Below are 13,321 nucleotides of genomic sequence, written 5' to 3' on the forward strand. Positions count from 1 at the left end.
GATGGAGGGACGAGCACGTCGTCGTCGTCGTCGTCCCCGCGCCCGCAGAGGATGAGGACGAAGCCCTCTCGTTGATATTTCAACGAAGAGGTATTGGGCTGGAGTTGGGCCGATCTTCTGCTGGACTGTTGGTGGGCTTACGGTGGGCTGCGGCGGCAGGTAAGGTCCAGTAAGCTTCCTCTCCTTTTCTCCTTTCTATTTGTTTTAAATTTTCTATTTTGTATTATTTTCTATTTTCTGTTTTGAGATTAATTTGAATTCTGTTTTACTTGCGAGGTTTCTTAATGTATTGATTCCATTAAGATGTAGTGCAATGAGCTCTACATCACTTTTCTATTGGAAACAAATATTCTTTTTATTTGATTCTATTGCATAAATATCAAATAGGCATGGAAATAGGTGTTCTTTTAAACTCCTTTTTCATTTGGACTATAATTCTATTTGAATCAATTGAACTTGATGGATTATTCATAGCAGGAGTACCATCAAGTCCTGGCAATGTTCCCGACCATATGGTTGTTCATCTTATGTTTTGAATATGGATAAGTTTCAAATAAACATTTTAATAGTGACAATTCAAGTTTCCTTTACTTTGGGAGCTAAGGATAATTTCTCAAGGCTTGCACTCTTATTATCTCTCGAAAATGTCTAAAGTAGATATTGTCCCCATAATGGCTTGGTCTTGGTTACAAAAGGTAAGTGGTTGATCACCACACATGGTTTTAACTAAAAGGTTTTAATGAGGTTTATCTTATGCTCCAAATTAGGTATAAGTTTTAATTAGAGTGCAATTCTTGGGTTCTAATTATGTTTACCTAATGTCGAGTTGGTTTGAATCTCATTTATGGCTTAGGTTCTAGTTGTGATCACCCAAATGATGTTCAAACTAGGGTTGAGATTTAATTCTAGGTTGTATAGATGAGATGACACCATATTGTATGTGCTAGGGTTAATCTCCCCTAACCATGATAAGGTGGGTACTTGCTTAATATTTCATGTGTTTCTCTAATCTTCTAAGGACTTGGGAATTGGTTTTACCTTCTACCAATTAACTTCTATTTTTTATCCTCGATTAATCATTAAAGTAACTACAATGGTTATAGTTCTTTTTATAGTTAACTTTGGTCTTATAGATGGATGATTTCTCACCATATTAAATATGGAATTTTACTCTAAGGTTTTCTTAGGTTCTTAAGTGAAGAATAGGTGGAATGTAAATGTGGTAGAATTATACTGTGATCACCAAGTGGTTCACAAGTTAAGGTTGGGGTCTAAGCCTAGGGTTGTTTATTATTGATCTCCTTATAATTTCATGTGGCTAATGATATCTGATTATCCTATTAGGGTTTACTTATCCTCACATACTTCAAGAGCATGATCATGGCTAGACATGATCCCCTTGTTCTTGATATCCTTACCTCAAGTTCTTAGGGTTTATGATCATCACTCAATTTATAATGATCAAGGTTTGGCTTCCTAAGGTATCTCTCATTAAATGGATTTCTCACTTCTATTCTACTTTCTTAAGTGTAACACCTTAGCTTGGGCTCTCTTATAAAGGAATGGTTTATTCTAATGTTTATGGTGTACTCACCATATCTCAATAAGTATTAAGTCTAAAACTCCACTTGGCTATCTTGGTTGAATTAATCTCCTCCTTACTTTTATCAATTCATGGATCTGTTATTATTCCAGGTGATATTAGGTTGTCTCACTACTCCAAGATGTAATGGTTAATCTCCTGATACTTTGGTTCAATGATTGTCCTTGAGTCTTAAATAGGTAAAGCTAAGAGTGGTATGAATGGTCTCACTCATTTTGGAAAGGACTTTAATTCTAACTTAAGGTTAGGCTCCATAGGGATTGATGTGATCATCAATATCTATGTTTAACATAATTGGTTCCTCTCTCTAGGAATATCTTGAATAATATCCTAGGGTTCCTCTTAAAGATGATAATTTGAGTACTTGGAAGTATATCCAAGGTTTAGCTCAAGGTTTGTTATTGCTTCTCTAATAATTTATAATAGAACTCTCACCTCTCTATGTTTGATGAATATTAATATGGAATAGAGAAGGTTATATATTTCTTAGTTGGATCTCTTTGTCTTGTTTCCAAGATTAAAGTAGAACGAATACCATGAGGTTTCACATGTTGTGATCTTTAATAAGATCAAGTAGTTGATCCTTGATTCATATGTTCTTGTGTTGGTTGTAATTCCATTTGATCTAACCCCTTTAGATCAAATCATCTCTACCAAAACAAGGTTTTAGCAAAGTCACATAGAGGTTTATAGCGCTTGACTTGATGAGCTACTTCAATTCCACCAAGGTCAAGTGAAACTTCGATTCTTGTGATTGTTTTACTTTAAAGCGCGAAAATTCCCCAGATTTTCTATGCATGAATGCAATGCACACACCTGTTTCCTCTATTTTTGTAACCCCATTACCTGGGATATTACAGAGCCCTCCCCTGCCGGCGATGGAGAAGAAGAATGCGCCGGCGGCCATCGCCCCCGAGCCCGTCGCCTCCGAGCCCGTCGCCGCCGAGCCCGTCGCCGCCGAGCCCGTCGCCGCCGAGCCCGTCGCCGCCGAGCCCGTCGCCGCCGAGCCCGTCGCCTCCGAGGGCGGCGCATCCGAGGGCGGCGCATCCAAGCGCGGCGCCTCCGTGAACCGGGCCGGTCTCACTCGCCGACGGACCACTTCACAAGATCGGCGAATGCTTATTGGCCAAAGAGGAGTACGTGGACAGCTACTCTGCTATGAGGCAAGTCTGTAGAAATTGGCGCTCAGGTTTACCTGATCCCGACGTGCACCTGCACGAATGGATCATGCTACACCACGCCCTTCCACGCGCCGCTGAGTTCACCTTCCTCCATCTCGGCACATCCCGCTACGTCACCATAGATCTATCTGCGGTTCGTGCAAGGTTCAAATTCCTCGGCTTTTCCCGTGGCGTCACCATAGATCTTATTTTCAATCTTAGTGCTGAATGTTATCTTTTCAATATATTTTAGATTCTACTTCCTCGGCTTTTCCCGTGGCGTCATCGTGCTTGCCCGAAGAACCCACCGCACAAGATACGGCTGCTGAACCCACTCACAAAGAAATCGAACACGATGTTTGAGGCGCGATGCCATCTGTTTTTCCGAAATCAGTCGCCGTTATCAAATCCCCGACTATGGTCTTCGTTGCCACACATTACCCGCCGGAAATTGGTTGGGTCGATGAGAGCACTCCAACTAAGGATATAAATGAAGATGGGGAATGGGGAGAAGGAAGATTTTCGATCAAGAACCATGGTTTCCGTTCCATTACCCCGTTCAATGGTGAACCGTATGCGATAGCTGCGGACAATTTTGAGATCGGAAGAATAGTGTGCACCAATATACGAGCTGCAGCAGCGCGCGAGCACTCGTCAAGATGGAGACACTAATTTCATTTCCGTAACTTGGACGTCGAAGTTCTACCTTGTGGAGTCGGATGGTGAGCTGCCGCTTGTGTTGTTGGTCGGCGCGGCTTTGGCGGGCAAACCATTGGTGTACCGTGTGGACACTCGAGCCGCTCTCTCCATCCGGTCACTAACATTGGCAGTAATGCCTTCTTCGTGAATTATATCCGGTGTATCTCCGTCGACACCAGAGTGTACCCGACACTTCAACCTGGCAAGCATCTACTACACGGATTTGGGTTATATCAGAGCGTACTCTCATGATACAAATGCCTGGGATGAGTGGCCACTACGTGTGGATAGAATAGGATTCTACGGTTTGAGAAATGAACACAGGCCATACCGTTTGGAGGATGTATTGGCCTCACACTGCGTGACGGAAGGAGTTCAATGAATATTTCCTTGGGGAATTGCACGAATGGAGCGACGGAGAAATATATGAGGAGGAATGAAGAACAAATTCATTCATCCTAATCTTCTTGTTGTCCATACATTGCGTGCGTGATCTTGTATATTTTTGCAGCTTAGTTTGTCGTGAACATTAACAATGTTATTGGCTGCTTTTGGCTGCTCGTATGCAGTTTACCTATGTATTATACTTAGTTTTCTCGATTATGCTGCTGTGAATTTATCATATAATAGCTTCTAGATTTGCTACTAGATTTGCTGCCATATTGGGCAAAAAACGAGGGCCAAAAGGCATAAATAACCCCAGAGATTTGCTACTAGATTTGCTGCCATATTGAAGAAAGACAGAAATAGAAGCTTCTCTAGATTTGATACTAATTTGGTGAAAAAGACAGAGAGAGAAAGAGGGGAAAAGGTGCTCTTAAAAATGCCAATTTGGGCCGAGAGAGACAAAACCCAGCTCCTGCTCACGTGCAACCAAACGCTTCTCGTCCTGTCCCACGCGGTCCCTTTCTACCAGCCCCACGCGACGCGGCCCCACACGACGCGGCCCTACGTACGACGCGGCGCAACACGTCGGCACAGAACGTCCAAATAAACGGATTCCTTCCGTCCGAGCTCCTTCTCGCGGTCTTCAGACAAAGGCTAGGGTAAAACTGAGGAAAAACTAAGGGGCTGGGGAAAACTGAGCACAACTAAGGAACCGAGGGCACGAAAATAGAAATCCCTTTATCTTATGGGAGAGACACCTCTAGTGAACTGTGGACCCCGGTCCATTCTTTAATACTGAAATACAAATCTGCTGCAATACTTGTTTTTACTGTTTTCTCTGCAAACAATCATCTTCCACACAATACGGTTAATCCTTTGTTACAGCAAGCCGGTGAGATTGACAACCTCACTGTTTCGTTGGGGCAAAGTACTTTGGTTGTGTTGTGCAGGTTTCACGTTGGCGCCGGAATCTCTGGTGTTGCGTCGCACTACATCCCGCCGCCATCAACCTTCAACGTGCTTCTTGGCTACTCCTGGTTCGATAAACCTTGGTTTCTTTCTGAGGGAAAACTTGCTGCTGTGCACATCATACCTTCCTCTTGGGGTTCCCAACGAACGTGTGAAATACACGCCATCACGCCGCTTGGTCCAGCCTCGCCGTCGTTGGAGAGATCGACGAGCAGCTTCCCGATGTCGCGGATGGACATGTCGATCACCGCGTCGAGGTCGCCCATCCAGGAGTCCTTGTCGTTCAGCGACACCGTGAACGCCGCGTGCAGCCCTGGGCAGTCCTTGGGGTCGTCGCTGCTCGCGATGAGACGCTGCTGCCGCTCATACTCCGCCAGTAGCGCCGCCTTCCCGGCTGCCTCGTCGTCCTGCTCCTTCTTCACCTCCGGCTTCGGGATGAGGAGTGCGCCTTCAACGCGCCTTTGCTGCTGCCATTGTCGCCGTGCCTCGGATTGACGGGCGGCGTCGCGAACTCTGGCTCCTCCTTCACCTCGCGCTTGGGGATGGTGTAGGACGCTGCGCGATGCGACGAGGAAGGCGACGATCACGGCGGCCCTAACGAGGAAGAGTTGGAGGAGGACGAGTACGTCCTCCTTGGCTACCAGCGCGCTGCGGGAGATGGGGGCGGTGACGACGGCGTCTCCAACCTCGGCGCGCCGTTCTGGATGCCGTCGATGACGTGCTCCAGGGTGCGCCCCGGAACGACCCAGAAGAGGAGGCGCCCATCCTTGTTCCAGCTGTTCCGCCTGCAGCCGATGAGGCCGGCGGTGCTGTTCATCTCGACATCGTGCTGCGCCTGGAAGTAGGCGACCCACCAGACGTAGTTGCCGGTGGCCGCCGAGGTTGGATCGGCCCGCTCGTCGACGGTGAGGCGAGACCGCTGGGCCCTGATCGCGCCCCTCCAGCGCTTCGTGCCCGACGACGGCGGCAGCGGGATGGTTACGCCTTTGACGGCCATCCTCCACTCGTCGCTGCTTGGCAGGCGCATGTCCGGCCAGACGGGATATCCCGCGCGGTACAGCGCCCACGCCTTCGCCACGGTAAGGCCACCACAGCGATCTTATGGGACGACGACGACATTGGCGAGGAAGGAGCAGATTTGGGAGCGGTGAGAGGTTGGAGCGACGAGAGATTGGGATGGGGAAGAAAGCAGGGGCGCTCTTAATGTACATCGGCGGCAGGCGAAACGGTAGCGGGATGTTAGACGCAATAAACGCCGGCGCAGATGGCCACGCGGCCATGCACAACGAGATGCGTCCCTGCACCTCGGAAAGCTAGGACACCATTAACGTCGCTTGACCAAAGGTAGGCGACGGGGTTTTAGCCTTCCGAGCCGCTGATGCATCGGGCCCACATCTTCTAGCCTCGCATTTTCTTGTGGCCGGCGTGCCTGGAGCGTCCCCTGTGTAGCGGGGACGGGCTTGGGATGCCGGACACCATATTAAGCCACGCCGGACGCTTTGGGGGACACGGCGCTGGAGATGATCTAACCACCCAACATAAGGTTGGTTCTCTACATGAACGTAATTTTGAATTATATATATAATATGTTTCCCCATATTAATTTGTAATTGCGCCTCATAGTTGTTTTCCTTTTAAGCTTTTTGTTAGGCTTCCTAATTAGTGATGGAAAACAACCCAGAAGACAAAAACACTTAAGGGTTCCAATCGATCGCGGCTGACTTAGATCTACCGATTCTCGATTGCTCGACAACTAGGCGCTTCCTATTTGCTTACACTCTAACAAATGCTTGTGGAACAAGAGAGGTGTACATAGGGGAGTGGCGGAGACCCACCAATTTCTGATTGGATATGCGGAGAGCGGAGTTAAGATTTTTTTAAAAAATTCATAAAGATGTTAATGGAAATAGAGATTGTTTTTGCTAGCAGCATCGTCTTAGGTATGCGTACAAAGAGTAGAAAGTTATTTTTTTCTTCCAAACGATCCCCGTGGACCGAATTTCATTACCGAGTAACCGTTGCCACGCAAAACTGCAGCGCAACAACACGATAACCGTCGTACTTTCGTGACGACGAACGGATGATTTCCGAGCAAATCAACAAAGATGCCTCAATTTCGGAGAGGAGAACGACCGCTTTTCAGCGCAAAGCGGCAAAGATTTTGCTAAACCCTAGATGAACTAGAGCTCGGCAGAGAGAAACGGTAGAAAAAAGTACGTAAAGAAAATAACTGTATTAAGGTGTATCGATTGATCGGGGGAATCTCAATCGGCCGTATGCCCATATTTATATTGGGCAGCCTGGTCTATGGCAAGTACGGTAGGACACGGAGTTATCTTTCTTGGCATGCAAGCCTAATATTTTTTTTTTTTTTTTTTTTTTGCGAAACACAGTACAATCGAAGACGCTCATACATACGCGCACACACTCACCCCTATGAACGCACACACGCACACCCTATCCCTATGAGCACCTCCAAGAGACTGCGTTGAAGAATTGATCCGGCGGGTCTTGAGATTGACGAAGTCACCACAGAGCGCTCGCGTCGTCGACGGGAACGTCGCCTCCCACCGAAGAATATTCCGTCTTTATGAGACACCAAAGTGTCAAATCTGGGATTGAACTCTGGTGGGCTGGGAGTGCCACTCGCCCTCCTAACCATCCAACCACAAGGTTGATATCCCTACTTTATCTCTAACCAAAGTATCCACGTATGATCTAAACAAACATGGAAACCTTGGTGCACTTCACATATACGATGGCTGAATCCATCTAGGACTTGTACTCGGTAGCCTGGCATTATACTGACGTCTATCTCAACTCCTTCAGGCATCCGCGTTTTAACTCATCGCTCCTGAATCCATGAAAATCTTCTTAGCAGCAGCTAACTCAGCAAATGCTCCACGCTCCGATCTTGTACTTGGTGTATCACATCATCCAGTAAATAGCTCACTTTGCCTGATCACCATTGTTGCATCCGTACTGGACCATAATCACGCGCCTGCATTTTGAGCTAAAAAGCACATCCAAGTTCATGTAGTATCAATCATTTATCTACACGTCTTGAAGCTAATTTGGCTTATAAAAAACCTAGCAGCCAAATTACGTACTAAACACATGCCCCCCTGTTTTTGGTACAATTATATTTATCAAAAATACTATAATATCACAGTACCTTAGGATGATATTGATCCAGTCACCGGTCATATATCTGCTTAGGGCGATGTCTAAAGAACACATCGGCCAAATTTTCTTAGGACGATATTTCAAATAACATATCGGCCAAATTTTTCTTAGGGCGATACTGTGATAATGTATCGGCCATGATCTCTTCAAGCCTCTTGCCACATGCTAGGATAATACATTTTCAAGTATCTTCCATTGAGAGCTTTTGGCAATTTCTCCCCCGAGTCTCGGTGTCCAGCAAACGGTGACTTAAATATGCAATGATGTACTCCTTCCCGCCATCTTCTTTCGCCAACACCGCGCCGATCACTGTACCTTGTGCAGCAATATATAATCTGAACGGCACACCGGACTTGGGCGCTCGCAATACCGGAGGACTTGACAAATATCTCTTTATATTGTTGAAAGCCTCCCGCTGTTCTGCCCCCCAAGTAAATTCGGCCTCATGCTTTAGCCGAAGTAAAGGAACAAACGATTCAATTTTTCCTGCAAGGTTAGATATGAATCGTCTCAAGTAGTTAATTTTTCCTAACAACTTTTGCACATCCCTTTTACATGTCGGCTCCTCCAACTTTTTAATTGACTCTACCTTTGTAGGATCAATCTCTATACCTTGTTCATGAATAATGAAACCTAAAAACTTTCCAGCCGACACGCCAAAAGCACATTTGAGTGGGTTCATTTTTAATCCATACCGACGCATCCTTTGAAAAGCTAAACGTAAATCGGCTAAATGATGATCAAATCCATCCGATTTAACTACTATATCATCAATGTACACTTCTAAAACAATGCCTAAAAGATCATGAAAAATTAAATTCATAGCACGTTGGTACGTAGCACCGGCATTTTTTAACCCAAATGTCATAACGACCCACTCAAATAAACCAACAAAACCAGGGCAACGAAAAGCTGTCTTAGACATATCTTGTTCGGCCATAAATATTTGATTATAACCAGCGTTACCATCTAAAAAGCTAATTACTCTATGTCCCGAAGCATCATTAATAAGCATATCAGCAATAGGCATCGGATATTCATCTTTAGGAGTAGCTTTATTCAAATCTCTAAAATCTATGCAGATTCTAATCTTACCGGTATTTTTCTTTTCAACGGGAACAATGTTAGAAATCCAATCCGCATATCTACATGGCCGAATAAACCCAGCTTTTATTAACCGATCAATCTCCTCTTTGATGCGGTCATATATATCAGAATTAAACTTTCTTCGAGGTTGCTTATGCGGCCTAAAACCAGATTTAATAGGTAATCTATGCTCAACTAAATCCCTACTCAAACCGGGCATCTCGGTATAATTCCAAGCAAAGCAATCAACAAACTCTTTAAGTAATGCACATACCTTGATTTTCTGATCGGCTTCCATATTAGCATTGATAAATGTCGGCCTTGGAATTCCTCCATCACCAATATCTATTTCTTCAAGTGAATCAGCCGATGAGAATCCTTGTCCGAGCTTCTCCATATCATCAAAATCTTCAATTGTTTCATGCATATCGTTCTTTCCGGAACGATATTCTTCAGTGCGTTTTTGCAGCCACTTAATACTATCATCTTTACTCATCATTTATATGGATAAATCATTAAGCCGAGCTATGTTAGCCGGCTGTGCATTTATTGGTACAAAACCCTCCTTACCAACATTAATATAATCATAGTCCGATAAATCCCTGCCGGTCAAACAACGCATCTCACCGTGTTGCCAATCAACCGGCGCCTCCGTCAATGCAATACAAGCTGAATTGTCCGCCTCTATCACCTCCACATCTTCATCAACCCACTGAATTAAGCACTGATGTAAAGTAGAGGGGATGCAGCAGTTTGCATGAATCCAATCACGTCCCAAAAGAATATTATACCGGCCTTTGACATCGACAACAAAAAACGCAGTCGGCAATGTTTTGCTTCCGACTATGAGCTCCATAGAAATAACACCCTTAGCCTCTGATAATTCTCCGGAGAACCCGCTAAGTCCCATGTTGGTCTTCATTAACTCGCTCTCTTTTCGGTCCAGTTTACAAAACACCGAAAAAGGCATAATATTAACACCGGCACCGCCATCAACAAGCATACGACCAATTGGCTTACCATCAATATGACCCCTGATAAATAATGGCTTTAGGTGTTGCTCAGGTCTCTCGGGCTTCTCGAATGTAGCATTCTTAGGACCAAGAACAAGTTCTGCAACCTCAGCTTCGGCGCACGAAATTCAGCGGGCAACGCAAACACCATATTAACCTCCATATCAGTAGGTATATCTTCATCATTTTCTGAGCTCTCGCTACCACTTGTGTCACCTCCGTTTTGCATCATGTCATTTATCATGCGCTCTTGCCACGTCATAGGCGGCACCATGTTAACATTATCATCAGTGACTACGCCATCTGTATTAGTGGTCTCATCATTTTTATTTTCTAAATCTGTATGATCAACGGTATCATCCGTATTTTGATTTTCCTCCGCCGCGAGGCACTTCTCCCTCCAAGTCATCTTCGGAAACACCATTGGTCTTTCTCGGTTGAACATTTCATCGCGCTTTTTCTCAGCTATCTCTTCTCTGATCTCTAATGTTCGCAGTCGCTGCACCCGTCGTTTCTGTGTATGTGAGAGCCCTCCTGGACACCACCGAGGTCCTGGTTTAGTACCCGGCGCAACTGACATGATTTTGCTGCTTCTAAAATTTCCCGGCCTATACTGACGTACATATGTTCTTGGAGCAAATGCAGTGTCCTTGACCGAAAAAACATTACGCTGCTCAGATGGACCACCAATCTCAAATTTCCCGCGGCCTCTCGCGTACTGATGAGTTGAAACAGCAGCAGACTTACCAGTATCAGCACGTACATGAGACTTCTCTGAACGTATCTCCCTATTAAGCTTCAGACCAGCATGCACACTAGTTCCTTTCGCTGCCATGGTGCAGCCACGATCAATTCCTCCGTCATGTGTGACAGCACCTTTTGCATGGCCATTGTTATCATTTCCGCTTTGCGAACTGAGCTCCAACTCTGCCTTTTCCTGAACTTTGTGAGATTCTCGTTGCTGTTGTGCACAGAGAGCGCTAGATATTTCTGGTTTCCCGGTTTTCAAACTACAACTAGATTCAGGCCCTGTTTTCTCCAGCTGTACACCATCACCATCTTTTGCTTCTGTATTCTGCATAATGCCTTCAGCTGAAGTACGAGCAGCACTTGAACCACCTAATACCTCTACAGATTTATGTTGAGCACGCTTCACCCACACACGTTTTTGGTTGCCTGTATAATTCTTGCCGTCCGCACTGTGTCTTGGAGATTGGATTCTTTGAACAACAATTGCATCACGCGACCTAACCTCATGATTGAAACGAGCCCTTTTCTCATGCATATCAGGTCTGAACATAGGCCTTGACGGGATCCATCCCGGTTGAAAATAGGTTGCTGGCCCTGTAGGATATGGCGCCCATGTATTGATGCCCCACGGAGGATATTGAGGATACATAGGCGGTGGGCAACCCCAATATGTCGGTGCCACTGGAAAATAAGGCTGATGAGTATATGAATTTTCTCGCCACCGCTCATGCCCCCCGGGTCGAGTAGGAGACCTAGGGCGCTTGTTACCTCCGAGCCGATTAAACACATTATTGGCCTTGCGTGAAGTGTATTTCTCCAATAACATGCTGACGGTCGGCTTTGGCCTTGGAGGTTGTCTCTTTGTTCCATTGACTTTCCACACTCCTACTACTGGATTTTTTGGCTTGATCATCCTTGGAGGAGCATTATCATCAACCACGACATTTTTTCCTCTTGCGGACTCGGTCTGATCTGATCGAATAAGCACCTTCTTGTTCTCAAAATCAATAACATTTATAGGAAACGGATCAGTATCGAGCTTCATCTTAGAACTTTTCTGTAAAAGTCAATCGTCCGTCATCAATGGCCGATTGCACCTGTCGACGAAACACGTTACAATCATTAATAGCATGTGAAAAAGAATTATGCCACCTGCAATAAGCTTTTCTGCCCAGTTTTTCTGCAGATGGCATTACATGACCTTCTCTTAGTCTAATCAAATTACCTTGCAGCAACATATCAAATATCTTATCACACCTGCTAACATCAAAAGTATACTTAATTTCTTCTCTTCTAGCAGGTGTGGGTCTTAAAGCAGGACATGCAAAAGGTTTAGACTTAGATGTTTGAACCCATTTGGCCACACATATGTCCACATCATCTTCACTGGCCGAATCATCATCATAATCTAAAGCATTAATCGCATGGTTTTCCTTTTCCTTAATTCTATTATTATCTTTAAATCGGCTAAATTGTTTAACTTCTTTAGCTCGATTCTCCTGTGCCAAAGCCTTTTGCAAAACTTGACTAACATCTGAAAATTGTTGCCCTTCTAATTTATCCTTGATATGAGTAAGCAAACCCGAAAAAGCAAGATCAGCTATATCCTTTTCGGCTATGTTCAAACTAAAACAACGGTTTCTTACATCTCTAAACCTTCTTATGTAATCATGAACATGCTCATTGTATTTTTGCCTAACCATTGTTAAATCTGAAAGTCTAAGTTCAGTTTCACCGCTATAAAAATAATCATGATTTTTTTTGCTCCAATTGTGACCATGTTGAAATAGAATTAGGAGCCAGTGATGTAAACCAAGTAAATGCAGTACCATACAAAGATAAAGGGAACAATTTTACCCTATAAACATCAGATGTACCAACCTCACTGCATTGTGCTAAAAACTGTCCTACATGCTCAAATGTAGATCTACCATCTTCCCCCGTAAATTTAACGAAATCTGGAATTCTAAAACCACGAGGATATGGTGTCAAGTCAAAATATTCAGGGTATGGTTTTTGATATGCACGTGCTCTACCCTTAGGTTCCAAACCAAATTCTCTAAGTATACTAGCAATTTGATCTTTAAAATTATCAGTGGATTGTGGAGAACTAATTTGTGGAACGGGTGGAACACAAGTACGTTGTGGCATCTCCGGCAAAGAAATTTGAGCATGCATGGTTTGCTGCGGAGAACCATTAAAATAAGCATCTGGTACCGGCCCGTAAGGAACCCCGGTACCAACGGGTGGCAGCGGTGATGTATTATATGCCACCGTTTGATAACTAGGTTGCTGCAAATTAGAATTGAAGCCAATACTTCGGTTATTGCTGTTGTAATTTAGTGGAACCGAAGTTGAAACAATTGGAGCAGCAATACTAGGTACAAAGTTGTTGCCAGAACTGCTAACATAATTTTGGCTACCTTGAACATTGTTTATGGCAGGTTGTGTAACATTAGCTAACACGC

This window comes from Lolium rigidum, chromosome 6 (assembly GCF_022539505.1).
Source record: "Lolium rigidum isolate FL_2022 chromosome 6, APGP_CSIRO_Lrig_0.1, whole genome shotgun sequence".
NCBI lineage: Eukaryota > Viridiplantae > Streptophyta > Magnoliopsida > Poales > Poaceae > Lolium > Lolium rigidum.